Source organism: Nuphar pumila, chromosome 7 (genome assembly GCF_984573655.1).
Source record: "Nuphar pumila chromosome 7, dmNupPumi1.hap1.1, whole genome shotgun sequence".
In the NCBI taxonomy this organism is placed as follows: domain Eukaryota; kingdom Viridiplantae; phylum Streptophyta; class Magnoliopsida; order Nymphaeales; family Nymphaeaceae; genus Nuphar; species Nuphar pumila.
Window position 1 is genome coordinate 101,833,905 of NC_143255.1, and position 14,685 is coordinate 101,848,589.

A 14,685-nucleotide genomic window follows, 5' to 3' on the forward strand; every position below is an offset into this window, starting at 1 on the left:
TTGTCAACAATCGGTGCCCATGATGTTTTAGAGGTTGGCTTGACTTGTAGGGGGAGACCCAAGTACTTGATCGGCAATGGCCCTAAAGCGCAGTTGAAAATTTTTCCCACCGTATTTTGACTGGTCGAATCGCCATTCAGAAGCATGACTGAACACTTATTTTCATTTAGCTTCAGCCCAGAAAAAGCTGCAAAAAACATGAGAATAAGCCTAACGTGAAGCATTTGTTGTAGTGAAGCCCTTCTAAAAACTAGCATATCGTCTGCATATTGTATAATATGACCAGAAAACCTTGGATATCCAACGATTGTAGGAAGTCCCTTGTCTGCGCACGTCTAAGAATCACCGCAAGCCTTTCTGCCATTGTATTAAACAAAAGTGAAGATAGCGGACATCCCTGTCGCAGGCCACGCCGCAAAGAAAACTACTCACCCTTTACCCCGTTAATGGACGCCATGGCTTGTGCATTGGTAATAAGCTCTGACACCCATCTAGAAAAATGGCTATTGAATCCCATGTGATTCACCACTTGCGACAGAAAAGGCCAGTACACAGAATCATATGCTGTATTAAAATCAAGCTTCAACACAAAGTAAGGAGTACGACTCGCGTGCATGGAGTGAATGACCTCTAAAGCTGAAATATATGCTTGTTGAACTCTTCTATTAGGAATAAAAGCAAACTGAAAAGCAGAAAAAAGATTAGACACCACCAATTTGAGTCTTGATGCTAAGACCTTTGCGACTGTACGATATAAGGCTCCCATTAAAAAAATGAGATGGAAGCGCATAATATCTGTGGCGGTGCTTTCTTTTGGAATAAGAGAGATTAATCCGACATGACACTGCCTAGGCAGTCTAGAGTTATGATGAAACTCGTCAAACACTGTATGCAAATCACTCTTCACTACTCTCCAAAATACTTTGAAAAAATCTACAGGGAAACCATCTACTCCTGGTGCCCTCCAACCCGACAAATCCTTAATTGCGTTCATGATTTCTGCTTCCAAAAACCTACGTTGCAAGGTTAAGACCTGATCCGGTTAAAGAGAAAGAAAGAACCCATGCCCAATATTACCCCCTGTATTTGGCGGAATAGAATAAAGCTTCTCGAAATAGTCGGAGACCGCTGGCACAATATTCTGCCCTTCCCACAACACCCCATCAATTGTGATCGATTGAAGGATACTTCATCTAAACCGATCAGAAGAAAATGAATGAAAAAAATTAGTATTTTCATCCCATGCCGCCAACCATTTCACTCGAGCACGCTGCTTCCACTTCAACTCCTCTTTTAGCCTCCAACGTTTCAATAACATTGTCCGATCAGCAAGTCTGCTTTGCAACCCCTGCAGGTGCGCATCCGACAACCCTTCAGTGGAAGATAATAGGTTGAATAGTGATGAGATCTATGCCTCCCATTCAGCCATCTCATGAAACTTACTCACAGATCGCCTTTGCAACCAAAGTTTAATATCCTTAGCTAGGCGCGAAAGCTTCTTTTGATATCGGATAGTAGCCTTGTCTTCATGAACCCTCAAACCCCACGAGCCCTCAACCACTAAATGAAACTCTTGTTCAGTTAACCACCACTGCTGGAAAGAAACCCAACGAACTGATCTAAAGCCTCCTCCCCATTGCACGATCACCTGACCATGGTCGGACACGGTTGGGGGAAGAATCCACCCCTTTATATTTGGGATGATCTCAAGGAGTTCAATTGAAGTTAAGACTCTCTCTAGCACCCTACAACATGGTTGTACCCGTCGGTTAAACCAAGTAAACCTTTCTCCGGGTAATGGCATTGGGTATAATTGATTGGCGGCAACGAAATCTTGGAACCCTCTGATCGACGGATTGGGCATCACTAAATTATTCGAGTCTTGAATAGACAATAAATAGTTAAAATTTCTCAATATAATATGGCAATCACCAGCCAGAGTGAGCACTCGATTTAGATCCTCCCATAACAATAATCTTCTAGAAGAGCAATTTGGGCCATACACCGCAGTAAGCACGACCACACGGTTCAGAGCTTGTACAGGAAAAATGATGGAAATTGAAAACTGACCCAAGTCCACCTCAACCGCCCCCAATGAAGACTTCTACAAAATTAAAATACCCCCAGCATGGTTAACAACCGCTTTAAAACAGAAACTTGCACCCCTCCACAACTCTAAAACCAAATCAATAGAAACCCCTTTCATCTTTGTTTCACAAATAGCAATCACATCCAAATTTTCCTGTCTAATCCAATTGGACAAGAATAAGCGTTTAGTTGGGCAGTTTAGGCCCCGAATATTTCAGCAAGCCATCTTCATTGGACACAATCTGGAATAATTCGAGGTTTGCATGTCCGGGGTGAACGACGCGATGAAACAACATCTCTCCTTTGCATGCGAGATATAGTTGTGTTGGCATCCCTTCTATTTCGCGTAGATCCCAAACTAGAGAACGTTGAATACCCATCATACAGAGAAGGCTGACTAACTGATGAAACCACAGTTATAGCACGGACCGTAAGATCCTTCGAGTTTTCCTAGAGTTGCGATTCTGATAAATCGATACCCAGTAGTTGTGATGCCTCCGTGACATCAAAACCCATCACTTGAGAAAGCAATCGGTCATCATCCCCCTTTTCTCGTAAGGATTCCCCTTCATTGATTTTGTGCACAATGTCTATTTGCACCGCTTGAGGAGCCTCGAAAAAGTCGTGTTCCCGACCCACCCCCTGCTACAAACTAAGGCGGGAGCCGTATCTGGTCGATAATGAAAAACTTTCATTCCAAAACAAGAAGTGATATAGGAGATGTAGGTCAAAGGAGTTTCCAAGATTATCTGAAAGGGTCCCATGATGATATCTATTATGTTGCCAACCATCGGAAAAATGACATGGCATAAAATTGAAATATTTGTTCGTTGGCCGAGAACGATACGTTCTTCAGGGGCTGCTTTCTTGCAGGTTTGCAAAACAGGGCGGGCAAAATATGAAGCATCATGGATCACAACATCTGAGTAGCCATAAACCTGATCCTCTAGCGCAGAGCGAGTAATGATGTTAACATCTTCACGAGGAGATTCTTTCTCCAAGTATCAACAAGGGGGCTTCGGTATTATGGGAAACTATGACGACTGCTCCATCATGAGTTCGCAATGGTCGTCCACTAGAGAAGCAGGTTCCGGAAACAATGAAGACGTTCCAGTGAAACTTTGGTTTGTCCGACGAACGAAAACCCAGATGGATCCCACTCGAAAGGCTTGGCACGGGGGTTCAAAAGATTCAAACACATATAGCTCCTGCAGATTGCTGAAGGTAACCTTCTTTCGTGATTTGTCATGGCGATTAACCAGATCCGAAGGCAAGTGAGCAAAATGGTGAAAGCTTCGTCGGGCGCAGCAAACAGGGTGTATGCGTCCTTGACGCTCACACCCACAATGGAAGCAACCAGTACGACTGAGAAAATTCAATGACAAGCATTCTGAGCACCACCAATCGGCCCTCCGAGCTCGTGAAATTTATGCCCTGCCAATGACAGAACTGAAGGATTGTTGCCACACCGATGGAACAAGCTGCCATCCGTCGAGCAGTTCCTCCACGGAAAGCCTGAAAAAGAAAGGCGGATGAAGGACGAAACCGACAGAGCAAGCCTCTGCCACCTCCTTCCGCATTGCTCGCAGGAATTTCCTAATGTCAGAGAGCATTAACGATCTGGTTTTTAGGGATGCTGCGAAAACCACTCCGAGTTGATGAAAGAAGGATGTTGTTGCGCGGAAGGGAAGGCTAATAGAAGCACCATACTGTTGTAGACAATAGGCAGCCCACCAATCGTTAAGGGACTTCTCCAAAACACGCAGGGCATCACGATTGATACGACGAGGCTGCCGAGAGCTGAGCTCCCAAAATGCTCCAAAATTCAGCCGGTGATAACGATTATGTGCCATAGAAGTCACACAAATATAAACTCCTCACAGAGAGAGGGCGATAGAGAGCGAGAGGGAGTCTGGTGAGGGGGTGGAAGGTCATCGAAACAGGGCCATATCGTGGTCGATGGCCCCAGCAAGCGGGCAGAGTGGTCTTGGGGAGAAAGAGAGAAAGAGGAACGACTCACCGATGGATTGGCAGTGGTGGTCAGAATCCTTGACGCTTGTCGCGAAAACCCCGAAATCTGTGACGCCTATGGCTGAAACCCCTTTCACTATGTAAAATCCCTTTTGCAGGTTGAGAAACGAAACCCCTTGATGCCGGTGGTCGTCCACGGTCGGAACCCCTTGACGCTAGTGGAAGAAACGAAAGTGGTGGTGCGGCCACTGCCCAAAGAATCTAGTGAGAGAGTCATCGCAGCGAGAAGAGGATGGCTTGGAGGGCACGAACAGATCCGATGGTCGACGACTCAGTGGTGGTCGGCAACGGTGGATGTCAGAGATGTTCGTTGTGATGGCCCTAAGGATAGAAATTGATCTGAGTGGTAGGTTTCTCTTGATGGATTGCAAACATGTGACACAACTCCTTTGTTGACCCAGAACTCTCGATTGATTTCCCTCGCAAGCAGCTTTTTCTGTGGAACTCGATAGACTGCAAATGTGTGAACGCTCGATCCTTGTGCCTCTTGTTCTTCTTCTTCCGGTTATTAGAGCGAAGGTTAAGTTGTGCAAAAGGCCTCTTCTTCTGTGTGAACGCTCGATCGGCTGCAAATGTGTGAACACCCTCTTCTTCTCCTTCAGGCTTCGAGCCTGCCGCCGAAAACGCAATCTTCGACGCCTGAAAACGTTGGAGGAGGCCGGAGAGAGAGAGAAATATGTTGGTTATTTAAATGTTGATTTTTTCTAAACGGATCCATGTAGATTGCATGCATCTAAAGTGTCAGATTTGATCAAAACGTCACAATATCTAACAGTAGACTTTTAAGCAAAATCATAGGACACAACATGGCACACGTAGACAGGATTTTATCTCATCGTTGGAGGAGGAGGATCAAGACTTGGGACATACCGTCTTCATAATCTTTCAGAATAAAAAAGACTGGATTTTGGACACTAAAAGGTGCATATGTGTGGCAAGGATCTTCGAGGAGATCCACATACACACAAATTAAGTCGTGCAACCCATGCCTAGATCCATGGATCATAGATCCCCATTAGGGGTGTAATTGGGTCGGATATACTCGACTCGATGTCCTGAACCGATAATTATACCATCTGACATAACCCGATTTTAGTGGACCCATGGATTCAGGTCAATTTCAAAATATAGACCTATAACGAAAATGGGTTGGGTCCAGAGTATTTCAAATGAAGACTCAAACTTGTTTGGACTCAAACCACTTTTTATACACAACCCGAATTGTTCTCCATATTGTAAAACTGAACCGGCCGATTATGTACCCAAATACATTTATTCTTGAACCGATCCAAACCCAAACCCGCTTCATAGCTGAACCCAAACCAATTATGTACACGAACCTGTTTTATAATTGGTAGCACTAGGAAATAAGAATATTAATTTGCAAATACTATTTAATATAATCAATTAAATATTTAAAGATGTTGATAAACTAAAATGAATCCCAATTCTATCTTTAAAAATGCGATTCACTTCAATCCAACAATTTCCCTTTTAGCGTGAATATTGTTGGGTTGAAGTGAATCCCAATTCTCAAGAATTCATTGAATTCGATACATTTTGAAAATGATATATTATATATTGATGCCTTTTTATTTCGACTTGAAATGATATATCATTGAAATGATATATCATTGAATTCCATACTCAAGGGCACACACCACCTTGAGTATCGAAAATTCTTTTACAAGCCTGAATGCATCCTCCAGCGCAAGCAACCCTACACCATTGGACTTACCTCAGCTTGAACCTACAAAATAATTGCCACAGAAGTCTTTTTCTTTCCCTTTTTTTGACGGTTTCAACTTTCTAGTTCCTATCGACCCAAAATGTGAGGTTCCATAACAGATATATGTACATCACTGACTTGGTCTCAAGACGTGAACAAGACGTGGAGTTTTCCTGTCTATAAATGCAAAGGCCTGCAATATCCTCCCATCGCAAAGGCATCCTTTCTAACTTTCCCTTCTCCTCCATATCAAAGCTCTTATTGTCAAACGGTGAGCTACTTCTTGTTTGCCCCGGGTCACCCAGTGGTTAGAGCGGTGCTTGGTAAGACGGTGGAATCCTGACTCACCTAGAATCTATTCTCCCTGGGATCATACCAGTGGCTTGCCTAGTGGTGTTCTTTTGTCGGTTAGGAAACTCACTCAGGGTTTACTATCAAGAAAGAGAGGCCAATTGACCAACCTCTGCTGGGTTCTTGGTTATCAAGAAACAGGGGAGAGAGAGAGAGTGTATGTTGCAGTTCACCACCTTAACTAATCATGGCAATTTCTCTTCGACATGAATGCCATGGTCATCCACTACAACTCATCATGATAACAGAAATCAATAGGGACGCAGCATGGTGCCGTGCTTGCAGCCTCCCATTCACATCAAACAACTTGTTCGGTTGCCGTTGGTGCAGTTACTTCCTCCATTGCTTTTGTGCGCGACTGCCATATGGAATTCATCACCCTGCCCACCGGCTGCACCAGCTCCGCCTTCTTTACGAGCCAGCTTATTCTACGGGGGGCTTTCGGTGTAACATCTGCGGTAGCCCAGGGACCACAGGTTTCAACTACCACTGCAATCACTGCAACTTCGACGCCCACGCCTTGTGTGCTTTCATGCCACAGACGGTTGGCAGCCACGCTCATGACCACAGTCTCAGCCTCTGGTTTAGCTCTCCTTATCCGGGGAACCGTTTTTGGTGCAATATTTGCGGCAACAGTGGAGTGCGTTGCCACTACAGGTGCAACAGTTGCAATTTTGATGCACACCCAAGTAAGTGTGTAGCAGGAATCGCCAAACTGATTATATCCATCAATTAATTTAAACCTGTTCATTATAATTGCAATCTTGCTTTCACCACCGTGATGGTTACCCATCTGGTCAGCAGGGTCCTGTGTCAAGTTGAAGGCACAGGATCCAATCCTGTTGCGCATTGGGCTGACGTAGCTTTATCATAATTGAGGCATGTAAGGCTGGGTGGTTGTTAACCCACAGTTTTACTTTCCAGGATCTTGCTTACAAAAAAGAAATATATCTAGGATTTCAATTGTCATTTCAAGTCTTCTTTCTCTTCTTATGAAGCCGCCTTACTTCAATGGTCATGATTTCTGGAATTGAGATCAGATGCAACGTGATTGCACGCTGCTATACCTGATCACCCACCACATGCTGTTGGCCCCATAGCTGACAGGCTCTACTTCAAAGACGGTGAGTGATAAGTGCAAAGAGCATACTCTAAGTGTCAAGTCACATTGCACCTAATCGTAAACTTCAGTTTTCACCTCTGCACATTTTAGTTTGCCTCTGCACCTGATCACGTTAGAAAATCAGATGATTTGACAAATCATTTTTTAAAGTGATTTGACATTGTCCACAGCTTCATTCTCACAGTTCTTCCCCAAGTTGTGGGGCCCACCAAAAGTTATGCATCATCATTGGTGACCATTGATTACCATAATGGATGGTGAAGATTTCAAAGCACTTTCCCGAAATGATTTTGCAGACCACCTGATCTGCTCATCCCACCAAAAGTGTGCAACCACATTGCACCTGATCTTCCCTCCTACCCCCACACCCACCTTCTTCCAAAATGGGTTGATGCATATGCTGTTGTCAACGTGTTGAGAACTTGCTTAACTTATGAATGGTTGACATTAATTAACTTCATTTATTCAACGCAGATTGCTTAACCAGGAGATCATCGACCACGACCCATTCAACCGAGAGTTCATCAGCCTGGAAATTTGTAACTCTCTCTCTCTCACACAATATATATATATATATATATATATATATATATATATATATATATATAGATAGAAAAAAAGGCCTTTACAACCAATATTGTCGGCCATTAATTGTAAAACCTTTCTCTTCCCAGTCATTTAAGATGCTTTTATTTTGGGGTCTACGGTCTGCCACCTACCCGGCTAAATTTGCTTTATGGTAGATTTTAAAAATGCAAATGGATTGGATCCGAAATAGCTAAATACATGGGATTGGCTTGCTGTAAACTGGGTGAGAGCCTGAACGACATCTGTCTGGTTCATTCAGGTCCAGTTTACCAGCTGTTCACATAAGATATATTAGGACTTATTAGAAAAATTCAGCATAACTAAAATTAAAAACTGGATATGCATGGTGCCAGTGGTTGATTTTTCTTGAAAAATATTTGTAGGCGTGGAAATTTACAAAAATTATCGCAAGGAAGACCCTCATGCATGTGGCATTTGACCTGCTTGGTGGTGTGGGTGAGGTGATTGACAACGCCGTGTTCGCAGCTGACGACTTTGCAGTACTAAAAGACCTTTGGACAGCCCTTAGCACGGGCTTCGAGACTGCCGGAGCCGGCGAGTTCAACCTCAGCGTGGCCTTTAACGGTTTGCCAGGTTCCCGTGAACTTGAAGTTGATCTCAGAATGGAGTTTACCGCCTTGTTAATGGCACACATGGAAAGGAATGTCTGGGGATGACAGTTCATCCTGACTGTTATAGACTAAAGATATTACGGCTTCAAGTCTTAACTCATTTTCAGAAAATACCCACTGGCTTACAAACCTGTGCGCCGTTGAAGCTCCTCCTCCCCTTTTCTTCCTGTTGGTTGTTGGTGTTCCCTTTCATTAATATGATTCCCGATAAAGTAATTTCATGAAATAGTTCTCTTCCGTTCAATTTCAATGTTTTTGGCTTAAAATGTTCAGTCATCCTGCACCCTTTTTTGGCCAATCAGATGGGAATCAGATCAGGAACAGCCGAAAATTGCAAAACCTCCGTGCTAGATCCGAACGGTTTGCATTGTTATAAGAGGGAAAGCCCTTTAGTTTTGCCACACAGGTATCTCATCGGCAGAAAATCGATATGAATCAACCTTGAATCTGTTATTTTTAATAAGACCTGGGCCTGGACCCGAAGGTCCGATTAATACATGGACCTGGGTATAGTTTGTGAAATTTTATACCAGACCCAGACCTGACCCGTGTTCCGATTAAGACCTGCAATTTTTTAATGTAAAAATGATAAATAAATATGGTTTTCCTGGGTTTGGTTCATGTAGTTCTTATCGGGTCTGAGTATAGTTTTTTTGTAGTAAACCCAACTAGACCCAGGTTCGGACCCGATATCATACCCAAAAATCTGGTGCAAGTCTGGTTTTAATGGGTCCAAACCAAACCCGACCTGTTGACACCCCTAGGGGTGTGACCGGTGAGTACCAGACAAATGCCACACGTTTTGCCTGTGCAGCGTTTATCCGGCTTATCAAACACAACCCTAGGGACTCTATTTGTTCCACTCTTGCCCAAAGTCATCCCCATCCCCTTCCTTGAGATTATATTTGACGGATGTTGTTTTGATCAAATCGGACTCCATAGATGTGATGCACATGATTCAATTAGTGAAAATTGACATTTAAATAACGGAAATCCCACCAGTGAGCAGAATTTCTAGGCGATTCAAAATTCAACAAACACAGAATTGTGAGATTTAAAAAAAATCATGTTTTTTGTTGAAAAGAATATGGTATATAGGGTCAGATTACATCTTTAGGGTTGTAATTTTGTCATTTATTAAATCGACTATGTTGAATCCATCTATAGGGTCAGATTTGATCAAAATAATTTGCATCGTAAGATTGGGGGATGACATAAGGGATGATTAAATCACAAAAAAATTGTGATTTAAAAAATTATACTTTTTGTTAAAACAATACCATCTTTAAAGACATATTTTGTCATGTATTAAATCAACCATGTCGAATCCATCTATAGAGTAAGATTTCATCAAAACAACTTGCATCATAAGATTTAAGATGCGTATGAAGATGTGGGATGACATAGTGGATTATTGAAACTTAGGGATGGTAACTGACCGGGAAAAAATGGGGCCTTGCCCTGCCTCGCTTGTTTGGACCAGGGATGGAGGACATGAAACGGGGGGTGGAAGCGAGGATGAACTTATGCTTTCCCCGCCCCGTCTTGCCCTGCTTCACCCTGTCCTTGATCTATGTTAGTAAAATGCTAAAATACTCTTTAGGGATGACGGTGAACCGAGAGAAAATGAGGTCCCGCCCCGCCTTGCCCCATTTGGATCGAAAATGGAGGACATGAAACATAGATGGAGGCAGAGATGAAGGTTAAAATCAAAACCCGTGTGAGGATGGAGGCAGGAATGGAGGACAAAATTTTGAGACTATGCAGGGGTAGAGACCGTGTCCCCCGCCTCAGACTCGGTCCACTACCATCCCTATTGAAACTGGTCTGCATTTAAGAAGCTCTTATTTTGGGGTCTAACCTCCTATAAACCATTTTCAATTTATTTGAAGGTAAGTTTAAAATGTTTTAAAGGTTTGGCGGCTATTTCACAATTTTCTCATAAGATATATAAGGTTATTAACCAAAACTCTAAGCAAAACTAATTGAAAAAAAATGATATGCATGGTTGGAAGTGGTTGATTTTCGTGAAATTATTTGTAGGCATGAAAGGCTACAAAAATTGTTGCAAGGAAAACCTTCAAGCACCTAGCATTGGATGTTGTTGGTCTCGGTGAGGTGGTTGACAACCTCTAATTTGGAGTTGCCGACCATGCAGTCTAACAGACATTTGGGATGCCTTCACCCATGGCTTTGAGGTTGTCAGAGTCAATGAGTTCAGGCTTGACATGACCTTTTAACGGTTTGCCAGGTCTAGGTGTAAGACCCACAATTTTTTTGAAAAATTTAATACAATAGAGAGAATTTTTAATGTGAAAAATCAAAATGTCTAAATATTGATTTCTATATTTAACTTATAATATAGAATTTTTGTATTAATTAACCAAAAGGATTAAACTAGTAGTTTTTTTAAAATAATTTTAATTGATTTAAAAGCAAGATCTAATTAATCTTAGAATAGTGAATTATTTTTTAATTATGCCTTAAGTAATGATTTCACTTAAGAAAAAAGTATATTAAAGTAATTATGTAAAGTTTTTGACCTAATTGGATTAGATCAAACGAAAAGATCCAAAGTAGAAAGCAAGTAGTAAAATAAAATTTTAGAAAAAAAAACTCAAAATAGAATTTCAAAAAAATAAATATTCAATATAGAATTTTATAAAACTAAAGACTCAATATGAAATTTAAAAAAAATAAAGAATCAATATGAAATTTTAAAAGAATAATGACTCAAAATAAAATTTCAGAAAAATAAAGACTCAATATAGAATTTTGAGAAAACTAAGATCTAATGTAAAATTATCATGAATTGAGGTTGCTAAATGGAATATCAACAAATAATAAAATAAAGAGAAAAGGTATCTAGATAGTTGGGTTAAAACTAAACTAAAATATAAACAAGGGAGGGGGTGATTTTTGCTAATGATGACATTGGAATTTGAAATCTAAGTGAGATCCACTAAATCCTAAAATGAATCTCCAAAATATCATAGGTAGAACAAAAAAAGTTGAGAATCTAGAATTTTTAGCTTAATATAGGCTTCTATATTAGAATAAGTCGACATGTGATATGGATGTCAAGGGTTATGCATGAGAGAAAATTTTTAAGAATTGAGTTTGATAGATCTCAACCCTTTATTCTTTCTAAAAGATCTAAGTCACGCATCTTTGAAGTAATCATTACTTTAAACCTATGAATACATCATCAAATTATGAAGGAGAGACATCCAAGAGTTCACAAGCTCTCTCTCTCTCTCTCTCTCTCTCTCTCTCTCTCTCTCTCTCTCTCTCTCTCTTTCTTCCTCTCTCACGGTTTTTGCATTTTTGCTCATTTTCTCCACTTTAGTGTAGTGTAAGGTGTCATTAAAGAACCATACTCTACACCAATAGTGAGTTGAAAGCTTCAAGGTAAAGTATATCAAACCAAGTTGCAATCACAAGTCAAGGTAAGTGGATTTATGTTTTATGCATGTTGATAATTATTCAAACACTTCTCTCTCTTATCCTCTTTCCCTCCTTAACCCATTTAAACATGTGTTTTATAATACATGTGGATATGGCAAAGGAAATTACATTTTATTATTTCTTTTTCCTCATATACATACTTCTTGAATCACACAATTTTGGCGAAGTTCATGGTTGAAATGGAGGAGCACCAATTCTAATGGTATTTTCTCCTTTCAAGAACCATGATCAACCATAAAAATTAATTGAGTTTTTATGAAGTCTTACATTCTTGAAAATTCAAGTATCTCATGAATTCTAATTCTCTCTAAGCATACTTAAGAAATCGTTATGCTTATTAATTGAAGTGATTTTTGAAAATCCATGTGAATGTAGAATTTTGAAGTTGATTTCATGGAAATTTTTGTGAAGATGATATTCACAAATAGGAATTGCTTTGTTGAAAAAAAATTGTGTGAATGTGAATATTGGAATTGGGTTCTTAAATTTTGTGTGAATGTGATAGAATTCACAAAGGAGAAAATGATTTGTTGAAAACTCATATAAATATGAAAGTATTCACAAATTGGAATGTAATTTCTGCAAAAATTGGTGTGAATGAGATAGGATTCAGTAATTAGCATTGGTTTCTCAAATATCATATGATTTCAACTAGCGCGCAATGATGTTGCATATAGAGAGGCTTACACACATTTATACACAGAATTGAGCCAATGCAATTTGAAAGAACTTGCGGGTCAATGCGTGTGAAAGATGCATGGTCATTATTCTTACAATGTTTATGACAAAAGCTATGCGATATTGACTATATATGCTCATGAGATTTGCCATATGACAAACACTCATGATATATATATATATATATATATATATATATATATATATATATATATATATATATATATATATATATATATATATATATATATGCTCATGAATGGGACAAATGCATATTGACATAGAACAATATACTTATGCTTGACATCAATACATTGAGTCGCAATGTCTATGCATGGGTCAAGTGTCATATGATAATACTTGTGTTGTAATGTGCAAAATTACCTATGAAATGGTAAGGTTAAGCAAAAAAGAAAATGCATATGACATGTAAACGAATATGTAGCATATGTTCCAAAAAAAACTTGCGATCGTGATGTTCATGTCTTTCACATGATATTAGTGACTCTAAAATTGGCTATAGTTCATTTATAAAATGATATGCACAGTACTTGAAAGTAGTACATCTATTTGCATCTAAACTGTCATGCTTTGACTTGATGCATTGAAGCATGTTGAACGTCATTTGACTTATGTGTGGTATGAACTAGTTGTGGAATGCATTAGTGCTCTAATGCGAGCTAGGGTGGCATGTGACCCCACGCCATAAAAGGAAGTCTCACTATATATACAAACAATATAAAAAAACCATCAAGAAAATTCAACCAATGTGCAGGATTTCTTTGCGATTCAAAATTCAACAAAACACATAATTTTGTGATTTAAAAACATCATATGTTTTTTGTTGAAAAGAATATGATCTATAGGGTCAGATATACATCTATAGGGTCATATTTTTGTCATTTATTAAATTGACTTTACTGAATCCATCTATAGGGTCTGATTTGATCAAAACAACTTGCAGCATAAGATTCGGGGATGACATAAGGGATGAATAAATCACAAAAAAATGTGATTTAAGATTTATATTTTTTGTTAAAAAAAGACCATCTTTAAGGATATATTTTGTGATATATTAAATCACATGCCGAATCGAATCCATCTATAGAGTCAGATTTGATCAAAACAACTTGCATCATAAGATTTAAAATGGGTATGAAGATGGGGGATGACACAGTGGATGATTGAAACTGAACTGCATTTAAGATGCTCTTATTTTTGGGTCTACCCTCCGATATACCCTTCTCAATTTATTTGATGGTAAATTTAAAACGTTTTAAAGGTTAACCAAAAACTCTAAGCATAACTAAGAGAAAAAAACATGATATGTATGATTGGAGTTGTTGATTTTCGTAGAATTATTTGTAAGCTGGAAAGCAACAAAAATTGGTGCAAGGAAAACCTTCATGCACTATGAATTGGATGTTGTTGGTCTGGGTGAGGTGGTTGACAACCTCTTGTTCGGAGTTGTTGACCATGCAGACATATGGGAGGCCGCCTTCACCAGTGGTTTCAAGGGGTTGTCCTAGCTGGCGATTTCTGGCTTGACATGACCTTTTAACGGTTTGTCAGGTCTAGGTGAGGGCCAACTTGAAGTTTCTCTAAAAATAAAGGCTACCACCTTGCTTGAGGCACACACGAATGAAGCTTCTTAAGTTCTTTCTAGCTAGAAGTTAAAGATAGTCCGGAACTCATTTTTGAGAAATACCCAGTAGTGTTTGCAACCAAACCAATATATATATATATATATGTGGAGCCTCAAAAATTTTAAAAGATTTTACACCGTCTTTTTCAAACCTTATAAAAACTCACCCATGTGTCAGAGTGGAACACTCAAAGAGTTGATCTCTATAAAATCAAGTACATAGAGCACATTCTGTATGGTCTGAATTTATAAATAAAATAAAAAAAGTTGAAAAACCCATTTAGTACCTAACCTATGAGCAGCTACCAATCACTCATATATTGAGAAATTGGTAGTTGTTCACAAGGTGCTA